The following is a 7,500-nucleotide window of genomic DNA, read 5'->3' on the forward strand; positions in this document are numbered from 1 at the left end:
CAAAGTTTCTAAATGAAAAAACTGTGTTGATTTTTTTTCTCCATAACATATTATTTTATTCTTCGAAAAATGAGGATGACATAAGAAACGCAAGTGTAGAATATGAAGAAATTAAAGATTATTACGTATGAACATGAATAAAAAAAATAACGTGAATAGGAGAATACATAGACAATTTAATAAATAGTAAAGATAAAGTCGAATTCCATGGGTCTGTCTGGAAGATTGTGTGTGTGTGTGTGTGTGTGTGTGTGTGTGTGTGTGTGTGTGTGTGTGTGTGTGATTCACCTTGGTCTTGGATCACGTGGTGGACTCGTGATCGACAGCTATTTCCCTCCCGGGAGAGAGCTCAGAGCTCATGTACGACCGATCTCTGGGTCATGCTGTGACCTTACACGCACACACACACACACACACACCCAATTCCCCGTGTACGTGAGTGTGTAGTTTCTTTGTTCTTGTAAGGAGGATAGCCTCTGCAGAAATATTTTTTATAATAAAACAGTCATGATGAGAAGAAAAAGAATGGAAATATAAAGTTGGTATTCTATGTTTTGAAGATGAAGAAAAATGTCGAGCTTTCTGCCTGCAAAAAGTAAAATGGAGAATGGAGATTCATCATAGAAAACGTGACCAGTTTAGACACAGAAAACGAGTTATATCCGACTACGACAATAATAAACACGGCCATACTGCTATTTCACATATTTTCGCACGGAATGATACATAATGATAATAATAATTAAAAATATATATAATTTATCATTATCATAATATATCGCTGTGAAAGCAAACCTGATATTTTCAGTCACAATTCATTTGACCTTACAACTAGTTCAGTTTTAGTTTTGATTTGCAACCGACGATTTTAATCACACGACAAGATATAGTCTAGACAAAAATCTCACTCGACTCCAATCTGCCCTTAAACTGAAGAAAATCGCTTGGCATTAAAAACAAAAGAGAAAAAATATTATTTCGAACGAATCATACCTAGAACGAGGGCGGGAGAATTATATCAATTTTGTTTAATTTGTTGTGCGTTCGGGCATGAAGTCACGCAATCACAAAGGAAGTTTGTTTTACCAAAGGTTATGTATAGGGAAAGGGGAACCTCTCTCTGTGTGTGTAGGTGTGCGTGTGCATTTACCTTGTTGTATTTACCTAGTTGTATTTTGCGAGAAAAGAGCTATGCTCGTAGTGACCCGCAGTTATATCTTTCCTCATCCAATTCTTTCTTAAAATCATGTATAGTTTTAGCACTCACTGTTTTCGCTTTCGATTTGTTCCATGAATCTATTACTTTTTGTGGAAAGCTGTTCTTTTTCGGATCTCTTCTGTAACTGTCTTTCTTAAGTTTCTTCTCGTGTCCTCTTGTATTTCTTCTGTCCGATTGTGTGTGTGTGTGTGTGTGTGTGTGTGTGTGTGTGTGTGTGTGTGTGTGTGTGTGTGTGTGTGTGTGTGTGTGTGTGTGTGTGTGTGTGTGTGTGTTTGTGTGTGTCTGTGTAATTCACCATGGTTTTGGATCACGTGTTGGACTCGTGATCGTCAGCTATTTCTCCCCCGGAAGAGAGCTCAGAGCTCATATATGACCGATCCATGGGTAATACTGTGACCTTCCACGCACACACACACCCAACTCCCCGCCCACGAGAGTTGGAGTAACGACCCGCAGCGCAGCGATACTGAAATTGTGTGTGTGTGTGTGTGTGTGTGTGTGTGTGTGTGTGTGTGTGTGTGTGTGTGTGTGTGTGTGTGTGTGTGTGTGTGTGTGTGTGTGTGTTTTAAAGGAATGGTATCGCTTGCTTTTTGCTGGAAAATGGAATGATATATGCAAGGTCTCCTATGTCCATTGGATTTCCTTTACCTTCTCTATCGGTTCAATTAAACATCATTACCATCTTAGTTAACCTTAACATATGACTAAACTCTTTTCCACTTTCGCCTTTGGATTACATCTTACTGTTTATAATTTAATTTCGTTTATCTTTTAGACTACAAATGATTCTAGAACGATTCATCTACATTGTTCTTATTCGCTCCCTGTCTCCATCTTAGGTAACCTAAATAATTTGATTTCGTTTTATTTCTAGACCACATATGATTCTGTAACGATTCATCTATATTTGCACCAATTTTTCCTAATCACTATACTTATTTCAGAAGTTCAGCAGTCATGTTTTCAAAAAATCTTTAAAATTCAAGATTAATTCGTCCTCCATCTTCCTATCCATTAACACGGCCAACCTTAGAAAGATTTCAAATACGTGACTTCTTTTTAAAAACCTTTCAACTAAACATCTGAGGGATTTTCTCCTTTCTCCCTCGTCTTTTGAAAGGACGAATATAATTTTCTAGTTGCTTTCACTCTTTTCTTCGTCCTTTCAACAACCTCACTTTCTACGTCATGAGGGAACAGGTAATAGCTCGCTATCAATGTGGTTAACCTAGCAACTTTCACCGTCTGCACCACATAACCGCTATACATACATGTATATTATATATATGTATATATATATATATGTATATATATAATATATATATATATGTATATATATATATATATATATATATATATATATATATATGTAAATTATTATCTTTTTCAAGACTAATAATTGCCTCCTGAAAACGTTCAGGGTAATTAGGAACAGCCTCTTGTGATAAAGCACCATAAACGATACCCTTACAAATACTGAAGTCCTCAGCAGATAAATAATGGTTCTTTAAACTACAAAAAAAAAAAATATATATATATATATATATATATATATATATATATATATATGAATATATCCATAAACATGTATATGTACACATATAGACATGTGCATGCATATATATACATATACATTAAACTATATATCAATGAAAAAATAAACTTAAAAATATCACTAAACGCTCAACGTATGCACAAAACCTGACAGATCACAGCTGGCTTGCCATCCCCAGCTGGTTTAAGATGGCTTGAGTAGAAAGAACGTCAAACCTAAAGCTGTACACACTTTATCTACCATATCTACCCTTATACCCAAAGTCTACCAATCACACTGTGTTTCCTTGTATTTCCTTCTTTGTGAAATAATGCAGATTCATACTGATATGGTTTAATGTCCCAAACTCCTCCCATCAGAAGGCTAGGACGGTGCCCCTCACAGAGAACTTTGTAGCGTGGAATTTAATGAATCATACCCTTGGTACAACTTCGCCGGTGGCAGGATTCGAACCGCCATCCCCTCGACCTTCGCCGCAAGTAACGACGCCCTAACCCGCTCAGCCAAGGGCCGTATCACTCTGAACACATTCATATTAATTGCACAAATAAAACAAAAACAGGAACGTATTGACATTCGGCTGTTTAAACAAATGAACAGCGAGACTATATCGCTTTTGCAACTAATTCATTTAACATTGTGCAATTTGATAAAGGCCTTCTCTTACTTTCATTAATTTTACAAACCGTTGCAAGGAATAAAAGTATTCACAAGGGTGGCCATTGTTTTTTTGTTTTGTTTTTTTATACCTAATTATATCTGTCAACAAAATAAAGGGAGGAACTATTCAAAACAATGTAGTAGTTGATGGTTTTATTTCCCTGTCTATCTGTCATAATTAGGTATGTAACAACCACAATGACCAGTTTTACCTCATGTGGCTATTTCTACCCATTCCGACGATATTTTCTTTTTCTAAGAATAACTAAAATTTAAATGACTCCCGGCTGTCTTTTAATGAACCCGGGTGTATGTTTGTCCCCCCACTAAACCAGCAAAAAGGGACACGTGTGTAATAAAAGTTTTAACCGTTAAAGCGCCGCAGGCCAAGCACCCACGGCGCAGCCGTGGCTGACGAAGCCAGGTGCTTGTATTATAACTAAAGTTCGTTTTCCCCTCCTCACTCCAGTCTAGTGACTTGTCTTGATCTTCCTATAACGACAGACAATCCTCCTTATCTTTTACACGCTTCGTCAACTTGGCACCATCAACACATAGAATGGTCTAACGGTTTAACCCATCCATCATGTCATTAACCTAGATCGAGAACCTTACTATTACTATCACCGAACCCTAAATGGCTTCTGAACGGAACCTTTGGCCGTAACCGGTTCCCTGGGGGCCGCGGACTTTCTGTAAAAAGGATCCAGGACAATGGATTGAGTAATTGATTGAAAGTTATTCAACTGACCGATGTAGAAACACCCACACGAGTAAAACAAGCTAATTTTTTTTTTTTTTTTTTTTTTTTTCTGGTGTCTGCTTTGACCCGGCTACCCCCTTATTAGAGGGACGGAGGCCTGTGTAAACAGCATCAGACTACTTGGCACTTACAAGACTCCCTGTTTTAGGGCTGACAACACGTTAGTAAACAAAAGCTGGCAACATGTATCCGTACGTAAATTGACTGTTACCTAACACTTCACAGAAATACATACTTACGAGAAAGCTAATTAGTAAAACCTCTTCTGAAACCAACACATGAATGAGTAATTCTAAGAACGAAAACTATAACCCATTATAGTCGTAAGCTATCTACGTCATCATAGGAGTAGAACAAGTAGAACAACCGCTTTAATTTTGTATTTATGTTACAAGAAATACATTATAACAAATTTCGTTAAAATTCCTTGAGTAGTTACAACATTACAATTCAGAAAATTCCTTCAACCATAACGATTTCCTTTTCAAAAAGGGATACAAGAAGTTAATCTACTTAACCCTGCCACCGTAAAGTTAAGCTTCTTATCATCAATGGCTTAACTCCATTGGATTAAGGACTTTCAGGAACTACCAGAGGCCTGTATTCGTCCTAATATATTAGCAGATCCTTGTAAAATTTCCTTCAAACATACGGATTTCATTTCCAGAAGGGAACTGATGCTGTAAGCCAGCCAACCGCGTTATCTTAAAACCTAATCTCTTTATCAGTAATGGTTTAAATCAACTGGATCAAGGAGTTTGAGAAACTACCTGAGACCGCTGCGTCTCGCTGAGGTGTCAAGAGGTTTCTTCTGTTACCTGTATCTCAAGCACTGTTCGCTCTAACACTCCCTTAGCCTAAGCACTGTCCCCAGCAACACGCTGTACACTGTTCTCTAAGGCACTGCGTCTAAACACGGCCCTACTATCCCCCCCTCCTTCTCCCCCGCCCCCCTCCTTCGCCACCACCTTCCCCCCGACCCCTTCCTCACGCCCCCTACATGCCTGACCTTCCTTCTTCCTCCCACTTCTGAACTATACAAGTCTTTTTCCATTCCTCCCCTTCGTATTTGTATTCGTCTTTTCTCCGTTTCTGACCTTCCTCATCACAGACTCACACTTTCATTTACCCATCACATCTCCATTCATCCCCAACACCATCTACCTCCTCCTCCACTTCCTCCTCCTCCTCCTCCACTTCCTCCTCCATCTCCTCCTCCTCCTTCATCAACATCTTCTTATATTCTTGTCCTATTTCTTTTTTTTTTCCATTGTATGTTTCATTGTGTATTACATCTTATCTAAATAAAGAGTATTCCTCTTTTGGTACACAATAACCTATCACATCATTACTTCATCTCCCAAGTCAAGTAGTTCCGTTTCTGTGTAAAAATTCGATCAATTTGATATAGATGTTCATAATACTCTTTAAACAAATATAAAACTATAAACGAATAGCTAAGTAAATGAAAAAATATATACCGAAAATAGAAAATAATGGAGAAATATTTCGAACAAATTCTAAAAATCCTCGTCAGGAATGAAAAATATCTTTTGCGGGTTTGTCTTGTTCTCTGTCTTAATACTTTTGTGATTTTTATACTTTTGTGATTTTTTGTCTTCGCCTTCCGCGTGGCTTCAGACCCGTTCACCCTTGCTGGCGAGCCGAAGGACCCAACATCCTCTCCCCACAATATTTACCCCAACGTTTCTTCTGACTTATCCATGCCAGTCCTGAACCTTCTCCACTCTTTTTTCATTCTCTTTCTTTTCTCTTCTTTTTCTTCTTTCTTCTGATTCTCTTCCTCCTCCTCATTCCCTTCCTTTTCTTCTTCCATCTGATTCTCTTCCTTCTCTTGCTCCTACTCCTCCTTCCCTTCCTCCTACTCGTCCTCGTCCTTTTCTTCTTCCTTCTGATCATCTTCCTTCTCTTATTCTTCCTCCTCCTTCTCTTCCTTCTCCTCCTCTTCTCTTCCCCCTCCTCCTTCCCTTCCTCCTCCTCTTCCTCCTCCTCCTTCTCTTCCTTTCTCTTCCTCCTCCTCCTTCTTGTCCTTTTCTTCTTCCTTCTGATCCTCTTCTTTCTCTTACTCTTCCTCCTCCTTTTCTTCCTCTTCCTCCTTTATTTGATCTCCTCCATGTCTGGCGCCTTTACTCTCCCTATCTTCATCTCTCGCCACTCTCCTTCTCCTTCCTACTATCTGAGAAGGATCTGCCACTGCATTGGTTTGAGAAATCCTATGGTGTCTAGTTTGAATCTTTCCTAACAGATTATAGTTTCGTCTGTTGTTCTGGTGCTTTACCCTGTCGACATACTACTACTACTACTATTACTACTACCACCACTACTACTGCTACTACTACTACTATCACCACTACTACTTCTACCACCACCAACCACCACTGCTACTTCTACTATTTTTTAAAGCGGCTTCATTGAGGAATTGTATGGTGAAAGTAGTCACTACTACTACTACTACTACTACTACTACTACTACTACTACCACTACTACTACCACTACTACTACAACTACTTCTACTAGTACTACAACTACTTCTACTGTACAACTACTACTACTACTATCGCAATTTAATTCTAAGTAAGAATAATTAATCTACATCCTACAGTATAATCTCTAGAATCCTTCCCACTTTCACATTCAGAAAATGCGGAAAGTTGCCAAGATTATATAATGATTACCTCAAGGCAAAGAGCACCCTTCACATGAACGCATCAGAACACGGGACATAAGCCCCTTTAGTCCCGAAGCTGCCCTTCATCGTCTACACAATGGGGAATAAAAGTTCTGTAAACATGTTACCTGGACCAAAGGGTTCATTACTTAACCTTCATAGTAATTTTTTTTTTTTTTTTTTTTTTTTTTTTTTTTTTTTTTTTTAGGTTGTGCTCCTTAGTTACGAATGACAGCACGTCTATTGCCATAACGTGATATTTAAATGTGTTGCATCTCAAGCGGCGGCAGATAGTTCTATTCAGCTGAGGGAATTTTTTATATATATAATTTGCTTTTCGATATATAAGGAGTAAAAAAAAAAAAAAAAAAAATAATAAATAATAAATAATAATAATAAATAATAATAATAAATAATAATAATAAATAATAATAAATAATAATAATAATAATAATAATAATAATAATAATAAAAATAAATAAATAAATGAAATCTTAACCCGGACTCCTCCATCAGCACCGTGGACCCTGAAGACTTCAAGCTTCTTCTTCGGCTTCGGCGTCGTCTTCGTCCAACTGCCATTCACCACTTTAGCCCCTTTTCAACGCTTCCT

General features: G+C 37.9%; 1 protein-coding gene across 15 annotated transcripts in view; it reads right to left on the bottom strand.

Annotated features, from left to right (window-relative positions):
- LOC143035894 (uncharacterized) overlaps positions 1-7,500 on the bottom strand; it is a 359,986-nt gene that overhangs the window by 138,419 nt on the left and 214,067 nt on the right. The gene's annotated exons all lie outside the window — the stretch shown is intronic.

This window comes from Oratosquilla oratoria, chromosome 19 (assembly GCF_046742065.1).
Source record: "Oratosquilla oratoria isolate Oo_2021 chromosome 19, ASM4674206v1, whole genome shotgun sequence".
Classification (NCBI taxonomy): Eukaryota; Metazoa; Arthropoda; class Malacostraca; order Stomatopoda; family Squillidae; genus Oratosquilla; species Oratosquilla oratoria.